Here is a 20,048-nt window from a genome sequence, read left to right on the forward strand (position 1 = left end):
TGTTCTTTGACTCAGTGCTGTCTAGATCTCAACGCTAAAGTCTCCTTTGGTTAACACGTTTATCTTCCGCTTCAGTCCAGTTACTGTGTGATTCCTGATCAACAGCATTACCTCAAACCAGTGTTCTGAGAAAGGAACGTTGTTCTGCAAGATGATAATTGATGGTTGCAACTCAACATTTTTTCAACACTGAGTTAGACTTAGATAGGTTTCTTTTTCAAAGGACTTCTCGGAATCTTTAGTGAACCAATGTGCCCCGTGAATTTCCAAAAGAAGGCTAGAGACCATAAATTCATCTGATGACTTACTTGTATTATTCAAAAGAAGTCATGATGGCAAGTGTATTAGTTTCCTATTGTTGCTGTAGCAAATTATCTGTTATCTTACAGTTTTGTAGTTCAGAAGTCCTAAGATCAAGGTGTCGGCTGGGCCATGTTCCTCCTCTAGGGGAGGATCTGTCCCCTTGCTTTTTTTAGCGTCTAGAGGCCATCTGTATATTCCTCCTCTGTCTTCAAAGTCAGCATCATCATAAGCATCTTATTATTGTTATTTTTTATTTTGAGAAAGAGAGAGACAGCACGCAGGGGAGGGGAAGAGAGAAGGAGAGTGAGAATCCCAAGCAGGCTCTGTGCTGTCAGCACAGAGCCCAATGCAGGGCTCCATCTCACGAACCGTGAGATCATGACGTGAGCAGAAATCAAGAGTCAGGTGCTTAGCTGACTGAGCCACCCAGGTGCCCCACATCTTTAACTCTCTCTCCGTTTCCTTCTTTCCACTATTGTCCTCACATCTTCTGACTCTGATGCTCCTGCCTCACTCTTATAAGGACTCTTGTGATTACACTGGACCTACCCAGATAATCCAGGGTAATCTTCTCAAGACATTTAACTTAATCACATCTGCAAAGTCCTTTTTGCTGTGTAATGTAACATGTTCCCTAGATTTGGGGGATTAGGATATGGACATCTTTGGGGGGTCATTATTTTACTTACCACAGGGAACAATGGGAAGCACTGGACTATGGTATTAAGCATTCTCATACAATCCTACTATTCTGAGACTATGCTGAGGTCCAACTTCATTGGATTTGGGGAGTTCCTGACATTTCTCAGCTAAATTTTTAGAGGTTAGAATGGGCTCCTCTAGATCTCACAGAATTCTCAGAGGGCACTTATTACCTACAAGATCTATTGCTTTCTACTCGGGCAGTGGCAAAAGCTCCTGGATGGAGGAAGAGAAAGGGCATGTGTACTGAAGAAGGGGACTTTCCTCAAGACTCCTTCCCAGAAACATCTTATTCTCAGACACCAAAGTCATGCAGAAGAAGGCCGTGTCAATGGGTTAGTTACTTGTTTAATCAAAAGTAGAGATAACCTATCGTTTGAAATGGAAATTAGGGCTCCAGAATATCTTAAATGAGAGTGTTGCTACCCTGGGAAACCCCCTGTTGACTGGTGAGCAAGAAAGTAAGGCTTCAAGCAGTTGACCTTTTCATATTACCCGCTGTATTTGTGACAGGTGCTATGTTGTGTTTGAAGAAATTGACACCCCCAATTCTTCACTTTCCTGCAGAGAAAACTTGATACCTTCTTTCTCTAAGGATACTTTAACCTTGTTTCACGGATGATGGTAATAACTCTTGACTTTGAACTAGTTTCTGTTGGGTGTGGGGGTCCCCAAAGCTGATGACGTCACCAGAAACCAAACTGAAGACAGTTACTGAGATTCCATTAATGCTACATTAAGAATTGTAATTTCAGCTCGAGCACCTGATTGCACCAAAGATTCCATTGCAGAGGATGAGTAACTTAAATTGTTGAGAGGTAATTCCTCCTGAGGCTTTGGGGCTGCTTGGGAAAATACGTACCAGAGGTCCCCAGGTAGCTTTTTCTCACCAAACCTCAATAGCCTTTTCTTCCCTCCTATTTTTTTCTCTTCTCCCCATGGACACTGACTACCTTAGCTTATTAAATTTTTAAAAAATATTTTGGCTTCTATGATCCTTATGTGAGCCTTATGCTTCTTGTTCCTCTCTCCCATTGACCACATCTCTCTCGTATTTCCTGGTTTTCTCTTTTCTTCACCTTCACTGTGGATTCTCTTGAAGACACAGTCATTGACCCTCTCCTCTTTTCTTTGTATACTCTTTCATCCATCCATCACACATTTTTTTTAACGTTTAAATATTTGTGTTTGGAGACCTATATTGTACTCTGGGGATACAGAAAGCTATTAGACACAGTCCTTGTCTTCTGGGAACTCAAAAGCTAGGGAAAGAGACAGACAGGAAATCAATGAATGAAATCAATGAATAATTCATATCTGAAGTGTAAATGAAATATTTTTATGGAAACCCATGGCAGAGATATCTACGTGTATTTCCAGTTGGGATGCTTTCAGCTGCAAGTAACCAAAAACTCAAGATGATTTAAACAGTGAGGACAAATACTATTTCTTAAAACAAGATATCTAAAGATAGGGGGATCCAGTGGTTTGAGAAGCTCATTAAGAGCCTGGGTGTTTTCCGTCTTTTTACATGCCATCTTTAGCATATTCCTGCAGGATGGCTTCTGGCAGTGCATTTATGAGTAAGAAAAACCTACCTTCTATGCCCTCTCCCAACTTCTCTTCAGGACTCATGGGCTAAGATTACCTACATCAATCACTGACAAGGGGAATGAAATTCCCATGATTGGCCTAGACCAGTGGATCTCAATTTTGGCTGGACATGAAAATCACCTGGAGGGGGCTTTTAAAAAGCCCATACCCAGGGGCATCCTAGAGCAATTAAATCAGAATCTCCGACTGTGGGACCCAGGCACCAGTGTCTTTAAAGTTCCTCAGGTGATTCCTCTGTGCAACCAAGGCTGAGAACCAGTGGTCTAGACCGGTCCCTCCGATTTTCCCCTCTGGAGCATGAGAGCGCCCAGCCTCCCTTAAGAACATGAGTGTCTGCTCTAGGAAAAGAATTGGGATTCTGTAAGCAAGGAAGAAGTGAGGAATAGCTTTTTGGTAGGCAAATCACAATGCCTGCTACAGTAACTAATCAACATGCATGGTTTCAACTAGCACTTGTGTGTGGAGACGGCCGCTTCTGGCCCTGACCTCATCTGAGCTCCTGACCTATTTCTTCAACTGTCTCCTGGCATTTCTACTTGGATTTTTTTGGTCCACACCTCAATCTCAATTTGTTCCAAACCAAGTGTTCCAGCCTGCTTCCCTTCCTGATGACATTATTTCCATCACGTGGTACTAGCATTCTCCGGGTATTTCAGGCTCAAATTCTGGGAATCTTTTTTTATCCATCTCCTTTACCCCTATTTTTAAAGTCACCTCACCCTGTTTTTTTTTTTTTCTTCCTGAGATATTTTAATTCTACTCCACTATATTCCCTTCTCTCCTGGGTTAGGCTGCCCTGCAGCCTTTCGTGCCCGCCTTCTGTAACCGCTCACAGCTGGTTTCCCGATTCCAGTCTTTGACTCTCTTAGCTCCTCTTGCACATCACCCCAGACTCCTATTCCTAACACGCCGCCTTCATTATGTGACTCTGCACAGTGCCTTTTGATGGCTACCACATTCTCATCTGTTTTTTTCAAGGTCCTTCAAGGTTCAAGCTCTTCTCATCTTTGAAGGCCCGGTTCAGGCCCTAGTGCCTCCAAGGAGGCGTTTCTGCCTACTCCAGTGCTCTTGGATTCCGACAGATCGTGGTTGAACTCCTGACTCTGCCACTTACCACCTATGTTTCCTTGGCAGTTTGCATAACCTTTGTGAGTTTCGGCTTCCTCATCTGTAAAGTGGGAATAATACTGGTTTCTAACTCCTAGGGTTATTTAGGGTTTTAAAAGTTCCTTTTCTCCCTGCCTCTTTTCTGACCTTTTATGTCACCTCTTTTACGATATAGCTTAGCCTTTTATTATCTAATGCCCTCTACTCTGGCCTGATTGTTTCAAGAATATAAGTACCTTTTCTCTCCAACTTGATAGTAAAGCTCTCTTTTTAATTTTTTTTTTTAATTTTGGAGAGAGCAAAAGCAGGGGAGGGGCAGAGGGGGGGGGGCACAGAGGATCTGAAACGGGCTCTGTGCTGAAAGCAGAGAGCTCCACGTGGGGCTTGAACTCCCAAACCATGAGATCACGACCCGAACTCCATCGACTGAGCCACCCGGGAGCCCCAGTAGTAAAGGTCTTTTAAGTGCAGGCACTGGACTTGCCATTTTCTTCTCTTGTGTCTTTCTGAATTTTTTTGTACACTGAGCCAGTATAGAAGGCACTGCATGGATGCTTGCCAATTTTGTAAGTCTATAACATGAGCTACAGGTACTACAGGAGCTGGGAAGAGGGAACTGTTTGCAGCTTAAAGAGCTGGAATGTCGATGAAGAGGAACTCCATGGCAGTCAGCAGCTCCCATGCTTGGTTCCTGGAGCAGAGGTGCAGGTGATCTTATTTGGAGAGAAGTCTCTCCCCACCAATTTCTATTGCTTCGACTCTGGGGGCCGGCGGGGAGGCCTGACTTGCTGCAGCTCTGGGTTTGCATTCAGTGGCCTGTTCGTCACACTGGTAAAGGCCAAATGGCTTGGGCTTCCGGTATGGTGGGGTGCTTGTGTAGTGGTGGAGGTATGATTTTTCCACTTGAATCTCTATTTGGCTGTTCTCTCTGAATGCTACCAAAGTTGTTGCACGGAGATTTTGCAAATGGAGATGAAGAAAAGTGTGAAAAGTGGAGAAAAACGTATCATGTATTTTTCTCTGTGGCTTCACACTATTTTGGTTTCTTTTGTTTAATTGTTTGGTTCTTTATCTCAGTTGTGACATTGTCATTGGCTGGAACACATTTGAACCTGAATATATATAGCTAGAAATTCACTTGAAAAAAAGCCTTGGACAGAGAATTAGAAGACCTCAGGCTGTGTGTGCCTTTAGCCAAGTTATTCCTTTTCACTGTGCCTCAGTTTTGTCATCTGTGAAATAGGAATAATGCCTGCCTTACCTATCTCATGTTAGTGTGGAAGGAATAAATGATTAGCCAGGTGAGCGTGCTGAGGAAAGTGAAAAGCCTTCGCAAATGTAAGGATGTATCCTTTTAAATGGAATTTAAACATGATCTGGCTTCAAGGAAACATTCTTTCACCAGTGGGAATTAGTAAATTTGCTTCTCTGATTAAGCGTTAACCTTCTATTATTGCCTAAAGGCATCCCGCTCCTGGCAGTGTTCGTGGCTTTGCAGGTGTGGTGGCGGGCTTCTGAAGCCCGTATTCCGTATGATTTTCCTCTGTTGGGTGAAACCTATGTGATTTATTTGGAAATTCTCCTAATCACCCCCTCCCATTCCACTGTTCTTGTGTACGTTAGCGAGTCCTAATTAAATTTATTGTGAAATTTAATAACATTCTTTGAACACATACCATGTATTATAAACTGGCCTTAATCAATTTGGTTGTATCCATGTGCTTACCCCTTTGGAGATAATGGTAGCTGGCAAAGAAGTAGGAGTTGGAGATGGGTGCTGTTTATTTACCTTTTCATGATATCCCTATGGGGTTATAATGAAGCCAAGTCTTGGACTAAATTTCGTCATACACATTAACATTTATTAAATGAACGTTCATTAATGGCAGTGACAAAAGAGTTCACACGACCTGCTCTGTAAGCTTGATAATATCTCAGCAATCTGTCATTTAAAAGGTTTTGACCACAGGGTGCCCGGGTGGCTTAGTAGGCTAAGTGTCTGACTTTTGGTCTCAGCTCAGGTCATGATCTCCTGGTTTGTGAGTTCGAGCCCCACATTGGGTTCTGTGCTGACTGTGGAGCCTGCTTGGGATTCTCTGTCTCCCTCTTTCTCTGCCCCTCCCCCATTTTCATTCTGTCTCTCTCATGATAAGCAAATAAAACTTAAAAAAATCAATCTTTATTGTAAATAAATAAATAAGTAAACAAATAAAAGGTTTTGACCACAACATGCCTATAATAGGCTCACAGGAGGAAGGCACGACCACATTTCAGTAGCAGAATTTTTAAAAATTATTCTCTTTATTGAGGTAAAGTTCATATAAAATGGACCGTTAATCATTTTAAAGTGTACAATTTGGTGGCATTTAGGGCATTTACAATACTGTGTAAGCATCACTACTATCTAATTCCAGAACATTTCATCACCTTCAAAGAGAACCTTATACCCATTAAACAGTCATTCCCCACTCATTTTCTCCCTATCTACTCTTTTGGCCCCTGGAATCCACTAATCTACTTCACTCTCTTTGGCTATACCTATTCTGGAAGATGCATATAAATGGAATAATAGAATATGTGACCTTTTGTGTCTGGCTTTTATTTTATTTTATTTAATTTTTTTTAATGTTTATTTAATTTTGAGAGAGACAGAGTGCGAGTGGGTTAGGGGCAGAGAGTGAGAGAGACATAGAATCTGAAGCAGGCTCCAGGCTCTGAGCTGTCAGCACAGAGCCTGAGGTAGGGCTCGAAATCATGAACCGTGAGATCATGATGTGAGCCGAAGTTGGATGCTTAATGGACTGAGCCACCCTGGTGCCCCTTGTGTCTGGCGTTTAAAAAAAATATTTATTTTGAGAGCAAGCAAGCACAAGTGGGGGAGGGGCAGAGAGAGAGAGAGAGAGAGAGAGGGAGGGAGGGAGGGAGGGAGGAGAATCCCAGGCAGGCTCCATGCTGTCAGCATAGATCCCAGTGTGGGGCTCAAGCTCATGAACTGTGAGATTATGACCTGAGCCAAAATCAAGAGTTGGATGTTTAATGGACTGAGCCACCTAGGTGCCCTTGGCGTCTTTTCTTAGTATAATGTTTTAAAGGTTCATCCATGTTGTAGCAGGTATCAATATGTCATTCCTTTTTATGGCAGAATAATATTTTACCGTATAGGTATGCCACATTTTTTATCCATTGATGGCCACTTAGGTTGTTTCTACATTTGGCTATTGTGAATAGTGCTCCTGTGAACATTCGTGTGCAAGTGTTTGATCGAGTACCTGTTTTCAGTTCTTTGGGGTATATACCTAGGAGTGGAGTTTCTGGGTCATAGTGGTAATTCTGTTTAAGTTTTGAGGAACTGCCGAATTGTTTTCCACTGAACGGCAACATTTTACATGCCCACCAGCAATATACGAGGGTTTCCATTTCTCCACATTCTTACCAACACTTGCCATTTTCTTTCTTTCTTTTTTATTATAGCCATCCTAGTAGGAATGAAGCGGTATCTCATTGTGGTTTTAATCGTCTTTGCCTAACGTCGAATGACATTGAGCATCTTCTCGTGTGCTGGTTGGGCATTTGTGACTTCTCGTTTGCTTTTTGGCCATTTATGACTGAGCCACCCAGGCGCCCCTGCCAGCTTTTATACTTGGTGATGTAGCTACCTTGACTGTTGTTCATTTCTTCATATATCTTCAGGTTATTGTCTAGGGTGCTTTGGTTGCATCCTGTGGGATTCTCTTTAACATGTCTTATGTGGCATGTGATGAACTCCCTCAATTTTTAATTCCCTGGGAATTCCTTAAGTTTTCCTTGATTTTTTTTGAGGACTGATTTTTGCTAGACAGAGAATTATCACTTTATGTTACTTTTTTTCAGAATTTTAAATATGTTCTTCTACCCCTTCTATGGTTCCCGAAGAGAAGTTGGCTGTTGAGCTTATTGAGGATCCCTCGTATCTTCTGGGGAGCTTCCCTCTTCTCTCAAGATTCTTTTGTCCTTTGACGATTTAGCTATTGTGTCTTGGTGTGGAGATCTTTGGATTTATCACGACTGGGTTTTGTTGTGCTTCTTGGATGTGAAGATTCTTATTTTCATCCAACTTGGGAGGTTTTTGGCCAACACTTCTTCCAATATTTTTTATACTTCTTTCTGTCTCTCCTCTTCCTCTAGGAATCTGTTTATATACATTGTCACACATTGGATGGTGCCCCATAGGTCTTAGGCTCTGTTCATCTTTCTTTACTCTTTCCACTTTCTTCTCCTCTGACTGAATAATCTCAACTGACCTATCTTTATATTTGCTGATTCTTTCTTCTGCAGATTCTTTTGCTTCCTCAGTTGCTGAATCCCTCTAGTAATTTTTTCATTTTAGTTCCTATATTTTTAAATATTTTCTATCCCTTCATTGATATACTCTATTTGTTGAGGCATCGTTCTGTTTCCTTTAGTTCCCTGTCCATCGTTTCCTTTAGGTTTTGAGCATATTTGGCAGTTCACTTAAGGTCTTTGTCTACAAGTTGAACACTTGGCTTTCCTAAGGAATTGTTTCAATTAATTTTTTCCCTATAGATGGATCATAGTTTCCTGTATCTTTGCACTCCTAGATTTTTTAATGTTTATGTTTGAGAGAGAGCGCAAGCGGGGGAGGGGCAGAGAGTGAGGGAGACACAGAATCTGAAGCAGGCTCCAGGCTCCGAGCTGTCAGCACAGAGCCCGACGTGGGGCTTAAACTCACAAACTGTGAGATCATGACCTGAGCTAAAGTCAGATGCTTAACCAACTGAGCCATTCAGGTGCCCCAACTTTCTTAGTAATTTTTTGTTGTTGAAAACTGGATGTTTTGAATATTACCATGTGGCAATTCTGAAAATCAGATTCTCCACCCTACCCAGAATTGGTTGCTGTTGTCTGGTGTGGGCTTTTCTAAACTATTTTTGTAAAGTCTGTATTCTTTATCACATGTGGCTCCTAAAGTCTCTGTTCTACTAGCTTAGCGGTCAGCCGGTATTTTGACAGTTACCTTAAATGACTACAGCCAACAAAAGATAAAAAGAAGAGAAAAAGAGGAGAAAAAGAACTATTTTCCTAGTCTTTGCAGACTGGTTCTGCGCTGAGGGACTCCTTCAATGCTTAGCTATTTACAACTCCTAGTCTTTATTTCCTACTTGTGCAGAGCCTGAAGGCTAGCCAGAGGTTAAAGTTTAGGGTCTTCTCATTTTTTGAGTATGCATCCCACATAGGGCATGTGTGTGCATTCCTCCAGTCCCTGGTACGCACAGGAGCTTTTAAAAGCCCTTATTTCCACATGTAGCTCCTTTTCTACTCTCTTCTTTTCCGGGCTTCTTGGTCTATATTTTATCCCAAATGTTGCTCCTTTCCCCAGACTGCTACAGCCAGTACCTGTACCTTTTGGAGTGCTTTTGCCTAGGAAGCAGTCCTAGCGCCGGGAACTCTGAGTTGGGCAAAACAAGGGGTAGCCTTTGCTCTGGTCCTTGAAGGAAGTGTCAGACAGGTTAAGACCCAACTTTTTGAGAATAAGGTCCATATTGCTTCCCCTGGCGCTGGAAATCTGCATCAAGGGCGCAGGCTGTGGTTCACATAGCCACTGCCAATCTGTGGGGTGGGGGTGGTGGGTGGGCACTTTAGAATAACAGAGTGTTCTGTTACTATAAAACAGCCTCTTCTTTCTTCAAGTCTTCCCCTGGTTACTGTCAGTTTTTGATTTTTTTGTATTCAAAAGTTCTTCAGAAGTTGAATCGGGCAGTTTTTGCCAAGTCATTAGTTACTTTTAGGGAGGAGCCCTCTAGTTTCTAGTGACATCCCTCCTACACGTAGGATTCTTGTGCCTTACGGTAGACGTTGGACAAGAGAAATTTTTAAGCTTGAAAATTAATACGTAGAGTCCTATTCCAGCATCTGGGGGTGTCTGGGAGGATCTAGTGATGGCTTTAGGGCTTATGTGATCATGGGATGACCCAGGAATTAGACTGGAGCCTCCCTTTCTTTTTTCCTTCTACCCTGCCACTGGAGTATAGTGGTACCTGCTCCGAATTTCAGTTCCCCTTGCCTGTCAAGATCCGAGTAGCAAGCACAAGATGAAATGCCCTTACATTTGATAGATGTGGATAAGGGCAGTCTTTTAGGACTGACTACTAGTGATTGATGACTGGAAATAGGAACATGAGCTCAGTCTTGCCTTTAAAGTATGAGACAGGTATCTGCTCTCACCGTGGTTTTCTGGACAGACTTCACTGACTGTGGAGAGCATATTCAGCTTTCTAGCAACATCTTCAAGGTAATCCCAACAGAGTTAGCTTTAAGAAGTGGCAGAAGATGTGGTCATCTACAGAACGATGTTTGGGGGAGGAGCTGGAAGCACATTACTTACCCCTGCCCCACCATGTTCTACTGCCAGTCATTACCTCGTTTCTCAATTAATTTGTGCCTTCAGAAATCTCCTAGAAAAACGCCATATTTAGTAGAGATTCTACTAAAGTCCTTTCAGAGTAGAACTCCCCTCTGAAAAGTGACTTCCTTTTCATCAACTTTTGGAGGGCAGACAACAGCATGGGGACCATCAAACTTACACTGGGGGAAATGAGGATGTCAGGAATTTTCCAGATGGCTTGAAATGAATGCAGGTGTGCCTGGAACTCTGCCATTGCTCCTCATCCTGAAATGGTAGTCAGTAAATGCACTTTTGGTAAACAATTCCAATTTTAAATGTGCCAGTGGAATATGCTAGCTAAAGAAACCCAGCTCTGAATGTCTGTTCAGCAAATAAGTGTCCCTGTTTCTGAAGTTTGCATTTTTATTGGGGTTCCTCAGATTCTTAAAGTGATTCCAGAATCATTGTCACAAAAGATAGTTAAAGCAGGTAGAAAAGCTTATTTATAGACACACACACACACACACACACACACACACACACACACACCAGTGAGTTGTGTGTGTGTATGTAGACAAAGGAGGAGAGAAGAGGAAAGATTTATATTGATAGGTTATGGGGTGTGTGTGTGTGTGTGTGTGTGTGTGTGTGTCTGTTTGTTTGGGCAGGGAGAGGTAACTAATATGTTTACTATGTGCCCAGCACTGAGCTAAGTGTCTTTCATGAGTTACTTTATTTCTCATGTCAGTTCTGAGGTAGGTACTATTATTCTTCTTTTATTGCTTTAGAGAGGTCACAGAGAGATTTGATTCTAGATAACAGGAGACCCAGACCGAGATCTAGCTCTGTGACCTTAGGCAAGTCCTTCTTGCTGGGCTTGTGTTTCCTCACCTATAACATGAAAGATTATTTTTGAAGGACTTCTGGCTGTGACAGTCTATGATTTTGTGTCTGTGCTTCCTCCCATTGTCCTCTAAGTGTTGCTTCCTAAGGAGATAAAGGCCAGAAGTCCAGGATGACCGACTTACAAGCAGGGCTATTTACGAATGGAGCCATATCACAACACTGAGCTCATGTCAGAGACAACAGGTTATCATGGACCATACATTTGTTTTGTCATTATTAGTGGCGGTTTTTCATTATGTTGATAAGTCCTTGACACTATTAGCACACTTTGTTCTCACCATTAACTTTTGTTTTCAGAGCGACTGATATTCAGAACATTTATAATAATTTTTTCTTGATTAAATTTGGATTCTTTTAGTGTTTGTTACCCTGAAGTGCTGTCCCTGTTGGCTGGGATCCTACAGTTCCCTTCATTCTACTAGGCATATTTACTGAGGATCTGCCATGTGCAAAAGATTTTTCTAGGTATGGGAGATATATCAATGAACCAAAGAAATCTGCATTTCTGCCCTCATGGAGATTGTATTTTGGTGGACTGGGCAGACAATGAACAAACTATAGTAGTTCAGGGGCACCTAGGTGGCTCAGTTGGTTGAGTGTCAGGCTCTCGGTTTTGGCTCGGGTCATGATCTCACGGTTCGTGGGATTGAGCCCCGCTGTGGTGCTCTGTGCTGATGGCGTGGAGCCTGCTTGGGGTTCCCTCTCTCCTTCTCTCTCCGCTCCTCCCCTCTTTGTGTTCCCCCTCCCTCTCAAAATAAGTATAAAAAATTAAAAAAAAAAACAACAAAAAATATCGTAGTTCAATGCATATATAATATGTTAAATGATGATAAATTCGATGGCAGGAAATAAAGCAAGAAGGGGTCTTGGAGTTCTGAGTACAATTGCTTACTATCTCCCTGGGAAAATCAGTGGTAGTTCTCATCAGAGCTTAGGTAATGGCAAATTCCTTACCTAGGCAATTAAGCATGGACTTTGGAGTCAGTAAACCTATTTTAATTTACAGCTCTGCTCCCAGCTTTGTGACCTTGGGCACATAATCTTACTTCACTGAACCTTGAATCAGTCAGTATTGAATTAAAGAGGCAGAACCATTAGGAGTATATAAAACAAAGGATTTATTTTGGGGATTTGACCTTGCAATTGTGGGAGCTGATTAAACAGTTCACATCAGACTGTTGCTTCTGCGTCTGATGTTGGACTTGAAGTTGGCAGGACATACTGGGAAAGATGAACGTGAAGTAGGAGAGAGCAAGGTCGAGCTAGAACTTATGAGGACCAGCTGGAATGCAGGAGAACAAAGTCTCTACGCCTCCAGCTTCAAAGATGGGAGTGTCCTGCAGGAGAAGGTGGTGCCTTTCATTATGGAGCTAAACACACACGAGTCAGAGAAGCTGAAGAAGGAGATCTCATTGGAAGGGAGGAGTTGTGGCTTGTGCGTGTTGCCCACAAATTCAGAGCAGGTGAAGGAGGGAGCTTAGTGGTTGCTGGGGGCTCAGACACTGCCAAAACGCCAAAAACAAGAGCCAGGATGTTTTTTTTTAAGATAATATGGCTAAGTTGGAATAGTACCTGTTGTCTTTCACCTATCATCTGGGTATAAAAAAAAAAATGATGGCCACTACCTCACTTCTACCTCTCAAATTTCATGTAAAATCTCTCTCCTGGCCCATGCTAAATCTCAACTATTTGGAATAGAGGTGGGGATTCTAGAGACCCTAGTTCTAGCTTAGCTAAGTTGATAGAATACAGATCCACCACAAGCCTGTTTCTTAATGGGGGTAATAATACCCAACTCCTAGGATTCTTGTAAATAATAAATGAGATAAAATCCATGTAAAGTATCTAGCACATAGTGGATAGTCAACAAATATTATCTTTCTTTCGACTACCCTTTGGCCAAGGAATAGCAGGCTTTCTGGCCTCAAGGCCTGCGGAGAAGATTTTATTGTTTTTGATTTTTTGAGGCGGGTGTCAGGAGGCTGTGAGGAGCCCTTTTGATCACAGATAACTATATCAGATTGTAAGCTGTTGTGTCTACATTTGAGGTTGGCTTTGTTTGAGGACGCAGAATAGAAACTGCCTGCCCTAGACCACAGAAGACCTATGCAGCCTACATACATACACACAATAAAAACACATTGGAAAGGATCCCATAATGTGTGGGGGGGTGGAGAACAAAATGTATTAAGTCACAGGGTAAAAGAATTTTGGTGCTGGTAGGGAATTAAGAGATCAACTAGTCCAACCCCTATTTTTCACAGATGGGGAAACTGAGTCTCAGAGTAAGGCAGTTAATTTGCTTAAATCACACTTGTTTGACCCAGGAACATTTTTATTTGCAGGATTTTGTTTTTTTTAGAACCCTGCAGAACTAATTAAACCTATTGTAAGGCTGTTGTTGAAGACTTCATTCATTTTATCGTTCAGTGTCCTCTCTATGACATCCCCATGTGAGAAATTTCAGAATTGAGTACTAGGAAACACTTTGTTTATCCTGAGGAGCGGGTATGCTTTTATTCCTCATGGACAATACAAATCTGGTAAATGGTCATGTGGAAACATGATCATTTTGCTTTGGCTGCCAAGATGTTTAGAGCCAGATTTGCAGCTCCAACTTTATTAACCGTGTAGGACTCTCTGGCTTGAATATATGTGTCTTCCTCTTCCCTCTGGCTTTGTTGATTTTTTTTTCCTGGTCTTGATTTGTAGTTAATACTATTTCTATATGCAATTTATTATATATATTATTGTAAGTTGTCTCAAATCCTTGGTGGTATGAGGAGGGCTATAAACCTATAAATAGAAGAATCCTATATTATTTGACCTCTGTGGTACGGTGAAAAAGTGCTGGGTTTGGAATAGCTTCTAGTCCAAGCTCTGTCATTTTAATAGACTTCTTTAGACCTTCAGTGTTCTCAGCTTGGATATTGTCACATCTGGCAGGGTTCAGAAGATAGCCTTGATTTCAGAGCAGAGGCCTCTGGAACCTACGTGATGATTGTCCCAGATTTCTTAACCGTGTTTTGGGTAACTTGACTCTAAGACATTCAGGGTGACTGGAAAGAAACATTTTACTCAGCTCTGGATAGGAAACAAGGATTAGAGTAAGTTTTAAGATTAGTGAAAAAGAACTGCATAAAGTAATTTGTTCATGTATTTGCTTTGATATATTCTTTTAAGTTTTAAAATTAGCTGCAGTAGAATCGTCTTTGGGGAAGTGTACAGTTCTCTGAATTTTAACACATGTGTGGATTCGTGTAATCATCTCCCCAGAAAACTCCCGGATGCTATCACACTCTCCTCCTACCCGCGTGCCTTGGTTTTATTTTGAAATGTCCACCCCAATATTTAAAGAGAATAGATTAAGAAGATCAATTTGATTCATCCACTCACTCTCGTGTTCCTACCGTACGCTCCCCACCGTGGTAGGTTCTATGGGCCGCGTAAGGAGGGGCTTCAAGGATGTTGCAATATGGTTGGCAAGATGGTCTTAATACATCAGAAGCAATCAGAGCACCAGAGAAGTCACGGTACAAGCAAGTGCTAAACTGGCACAGAGCAGGGGATGGGGAAACATCTGTCTGGGCTAGAGTGTAGGCTTCTGCAACCGAATGACAAATGACACACTACTTGTATGTGTATATATTTTTCTGTGTGAGGACAGACTGGAGTGTATTTAGAACTGTAAAGAGTTAAGTTTCACCTCTGGAAGTGATAGATTGGTCTAAACAGATGAAAGGGAGTCACATGCTGGTGAGAATATTTACAAAAGTCTTCGGAATCTACAGTGAAGGAAGTCTACCTAAGTACAAAAATTATTATTTTACTCTTTATAAGACATGGGGAGACACACGACTGCCAAATGGCTTTGCGCTGTGTCCAGAGAAATGTAACGAAGTTGACATCCAGATATCTATTGCAGAAGTCTGACTGGATTTTTCCGTTGTGAATACAGTACATGTAAATTCTGAACATATGGCTCCCATCAGTGATCTATGAGGAGGTGATGGAATGTAGGTTGGGGAAGACAAGAGGAAGGCCAAGTCTCTGACTCTGAAGTGAGAGGCAGCTGGACACCATATGTGTGCGTTCAGACTTGGAGCCAGCTTTATGTCGAGGGAGTAGGCATTCACCCAAGCCTCGTGATTTGTAGGGTGTGGGGAAAGGATCTGCTTTTGCCAAATTCTTCCCCTACAGGCAGGCCCCAAGGCCTGAACCTTCCATTAGAAAAAGAAACAAAATAGTATGTGTTCTGGAGCCTATCTTTAAAGTATAGGGAGCTGGATGGGGAGCGACACTGACACATTAAGCTGGAAACAGTTATCAGAGCCTTGCTGCAAAGCAGTTTATCTAATTGGCCTAGCAGAACTGGACGGCAGTGTAGGACCCACGGGATAGGGTAGGGATGTGTGTGTGTGTGTGTGTGTGTGTGTGTGTGTGTGTGTGTATCTGTCTGCCCATCTGTCCATCTGTGTGTGGGAGTTGTGTGTTTGCACAAAGCTGGCCCCATACAGATTAGCATGGCCGTATTTAGTGCACATGTGCTGTTTGGCTTCTCTCTCATATCCTCTAATTTACAGGTTGACCACAGAGGTTTGCTAGAATCAATCAAGAAGATGATCCTCCGAGGCATCCTTGGCCTGAACATCTCAAATGGCTTCCTTAAACACCCCAGCTGGTCCCCACAGAAAGTGGGGGCAAAGTCAGGAGTGTGAAGCGTATGACGTGAATGGAGAGATTAGCCGTTAGAAAAGTTGTCACGTCTCTAGAAATAACCGAGATATGTAGGTTAGAAGCAGAATGGTCTAGTGTGCGATGAGAGCCGGAAGCACCAATCTTTGCAAGCGAATAAAGTGATCTGGAAAGCAAAGCTTCCTGATCGCGTTCTCTGTACTCTGTGTCCTAGGTGTGGTCCTGTCTTGCATCCTGAAAACGGACCTTACTTCTCAAAACAAAATTGCCTCTTGAGTCCTATTTCCAAGCTATCTTTCGCAATCTGCTAAACCCCTCACCAAGTATTTAGTTCTTTTTTTCTTGTGAAACTGAGGGCAATCTACTCTAAGAAGCTGTGAAGATGGGTGGGATCTCAATAAATGTAGGACTCCACTATTTGAAATGTAGAAGTAAAATCAGTCCAGAGGCTTATCTAACCCTCAGAATATAGAAGGAGCATTGGACCTACAGAGTATCCCAGAACTCAAAATCTAGGGCCAAAACTAATGCTGTGTTGCTCATTGATACCTCTTTGACATAAAATAGTTAATTTTATGTCACAATCCCATCTCACTTTGATATTTCTGCAACTGGGCCTTTTGTATTCAGAAAGACATGTACTTTTTAGATTGCTTTGGGGTAAAAAAAAAATTAACAAAACCCCATGTGGGTGTGGGTGTTGGCTTTTCTGAGTTCAGTGTTGGATGGAAAATTCAGATTACTTCGCAGCTTGAGTCATCTGAAAAAAATTGGATTTGCTCATTTGCAGGTGGAAAATTTAATGTGCCCATTAATCTCTTCAGATGATGACATTTAAAGGTGAAAGTGGTAATGGTACTGGGAAGGTGTACCTGGGGATCATGATCTTCATGGTGCCGGGGCAGAGCACTAGCATTGTGGTCGTGTGAATTAGCCTTGTCAAAGGCAGAAGCCAGAGTCCTGGTATGGTTTCCCTGTAGATTGATAAGGGAAATTTCCCATTACAGCTGGTGGGCATATGATGTAGTGGAGATTCGTAAATAGAATACTTGGGACCTGAGATCTGCTTTGTGCTGGACAAATGGATATTTTCTAACTTGTGGCTGGTGTCTAGGGATGGGGACCCCACCAGCTTTCTTAGTAACTCGTTCCGTTTCCCGGGAGGTCAAAAAACTTTATTTCCAACTATGTCTCTTTTACTTGAATTTTGCCCATTTCTCCTTGGTCAGTGTTCCACTTACATTGAAAAGAACTTCTCAGCCTTGTCCTCCTCAAATCCATTCGTGGACTATTGGACCATACTCTTCAAGTCTTCTCCAGATAAAATAGCTTTCTGCAGTGACCGTGTAGGCCTTTGTCAATTCACTCCAGAAGAAATGGGTTTTTTGGTTTCTTGCTTTTAGAATAACAATGATAATAATAATAGCTAATCATTTTTTTTTAAAAGCTAACATTTACTGAGTGCCTAGTAATTGCCAGGCAGTGTGCTAAGGACTTTACATTAGTTATTTTATCTTCCTGATAATCCAGTGGGGATAGAAATTATTATTTTGCCATTTTAAAGATTAGGGAACTGATGCTGAGAGTTAATTTGCCCAGGTTTGCACTGTTAATTTAACCCATATTTTTCCATGATGCTCTATAGCTTCTCTAATCATTACAATTGCTCTGGTATTCACATGTTATTTTTCAAAAATATTTGTATGTACGTATATGTATACATATATACACATCCACGCATATACATATATACATGCACACATAAACATATACATATATGTACACACACATACATATATATACATGATAATGATGCAGGTAAATATGCTAAATGTGTGCCATGTTCCTTTGTGCCACGCTGCGATATTAACACTTTTTTAAAGGAAAGACTAGCTGACCTTCATCTGTACCGAAATTATTCCCTTAGGAATATTCCATTTCTCTTTTCCATTAATAAGCTGCCTTGAAGAACAAATTAGTTCTATGAAGGATGCTACATTAAGTTTCAAAGTGCTAAAGCCAAAGGAATTTTAATATTTTCACCTTTATTCTATCCACATATGTCATAGTTGATAAAATTTTGTAGTAGTTCCTACTCTGTGCATTGCCTCCCAGTCCTAGGGGCTGTTCGAGGGTAACTAAGAGGAACCATTGCATGCCCCCAATGCATGGACCACAGGCCACTTTGCAGCCCTTCATGGTCTGGTAGGAGGAATAAGCAGAAGCAAATGCCGTAGGTGAAAACCCATCACGTTGCACATGCTGTTGTGCACTAAGTACATTTCCAGAGTTGTTCCTGGTCCCACGAGGATTGAGGATTGCAGACAGTAAAGTATACATTTTCAGGGGATTTATTAGTGTCTGGGAAGTCAGGGCGCCAGGATAAGGCATTTGGTTTAAGATTTGAAGGCCAGGACCCAAAGAGGAGTGGAGGAGTTCCTGAAGGGGAAGTCAATAGTTCTGTGTCGGAATTGAGCTGCTGGTCCCAGGAGGGCACTTCTCTGTTCCCTGTGAGGCTGGAGGCTGAAGACACAGCAACGCTTGTATCCCAAGCCTGGCTTTGCCACTCTGTAGGTGTTCAACCTTGGGCAAGTGAAGTCTTCCCTCTGGGCCTCGGTTTCCTTACTTAGAAAAGAAGAGTATGAGATGAGGGGTGCCTGGGTGGCTCAGTGGATTAAGTATCTGACTTCGGCTCAGGTCATGATCTCATGCTTCATAAGTTCAAGCTCCGCACTGGGCTCTGTGCTGACAGTGCGAAATGTGCTTGGGATTCTCTCTCTCCCTTTCTCTGCCCCTCCCCCTCCCTCCCTCCCCCCCTTCCTCCCTCTCTCAAAATAAATAAATAAGCTTAAAAAAAAAAAGAAAGTGGAGATGAGACTATACTTACCTCATAGGTAAACAGGTTAGGAAGCAGGAGACTGTTTTAAGTCTACAGAAAGCATTAGAAATGTTAGCAATTAGTAATATGTTTTAGATGTGTTGAAGTCTGTATAAAACTTTTTTGCTTATTAGCTTTTCTCAGAGATAAGTCTGTTACTTTTCCAAGTATGTCTCTTAGTATGGAATTAAAAATATTGTTTTAAAGGGCGCCTGGATGGCTCACTTGGTTAAGCGTCCGACGTCCGCTCAGGTCATGATCTTGTGGTTCATGCGTTTGAGTCCCGCGTCGGGCTCTGTGCTGACAGCTCGGACCCTGGAGCCTGCTTTGGAGTCTGTGTCTCCCTCTCTCTCTGCCCCTCGCCTGCTTGTACTGTTTCTCTCTCTCAAAAAGGAAAAAAATGTTAAAAATTAAAAAAAAAAGAAAATATTGTTTTCAGCACTTGTAGCATTAAGTTTACTCACTGATCCTATTTTGTCTTAGCCGCTCCTTCAGCCCACTTCTGAGCAGACCTAGGATGGCCTTCCCCTGGTCGAGACACTGTGTGAGCTTCTGAATTCTTAGTGAAATGTTCTCCCTACCACCCCCCTACTCAGTTGGCTTCAGAGTTCATGGCTTACACTTAATTAGTAACCGAGGCCAGTGGTCTCCAAAGTGGTAGATGTATAGACCCGTAGAGGGTGTACAAGATGATCTATTTGAGTGTGGGGAAAACATTACAATATACACTTATTTTTTTACCTAAAAAAACAAAGAAATTAAGCCTTACTAATGTTTAACCTGTCGATTGACACTGCCTACTCATTTGGATCTCTGGGTTAGAGGTGTCACATATGTCCATCAACACCATGGAGGAAGAATGTTTCACAATTCATAGTGATTCTCGGTAGCGGCCTCGCTTGTTTTGCTTTCAGTATATCGCAACATACTGTGGTTTACCTGTGCAGGGAGAAGGTGATGGCTTATATCTAAATCATAGAATTGTTTGAATACTTTGTAAGGAGAGTGACCATGGAAATCTTTTGTACCACCCAGAGGGTTCACTAGTTATCTTGGCGAAAAGACTTTAAAAGTTGTTGAACTTAAAGATACCTCTTTGTTTAAACAAAGATTGAGTTCCAAATTTGCTGACTTTTACTTGCTGAGTAATTGGCAATTGTATGATACCCAGAAGATATTAGTTAGAAGAAAAAAAAAGACTTAATCTATCCCTTCAAGGTGAATTTTAACGAGTGAAAAGTACTGTTTTCAAAAAAAATGTATTTTAAAAGTGGATACTGTAAGTTAACTCACTGGAATTAAAAACTTTCAATGAGTTAAAAAATAATACATGGAAACTGGAAAATGTTTCTACTTTTTATGTGATTTTATTGCTTTGTCACTTAAGAATTGCCAAACTTCCAATTTTAAAAATTGGGAAAGATCTTTCTAACCTCTTTAAAACTTTTTCAAGTGAAGAAT

The 20,048-nt window shown here is 41.8% G+C and overlaps 1 long non-coding RNA gene across 1 annotated transcript; it reads left to right on the forward strand.

The window, feature by feature from the left end:
* Nucleotides 1–665: 665 nt before the first annotated feature.
* LOC123383377 lies at nucleotides 666–17,073 on the forward strand. Its single transcript, XR_006593066.1, has 3 exons — nucleotides 666–3,012; nucleotides 3,598–3,767; nucleotides 15,598–17,073. It is a non-coding gene; the product is annotated as an uncharacterized LOC123383377 (long non-coding RNA).
* The last annotated feature ends 2,975 nt before the right edge of the window (nucleotides 17,074–20,048 follow it).

The sequence above is a fragment of the Felis catus genome, chromosome X (assembly GCF_018350175.1).
Source record: "Felis catus isolate Fca126 chromosome X, F.catus_Fca126_mat1.0, whole genome shotgun sequence".
NCBI lineage: Eukaryota > Metazoa > Chordata > Mammalia > Carnivora > Felidae > Felis > Felis catus.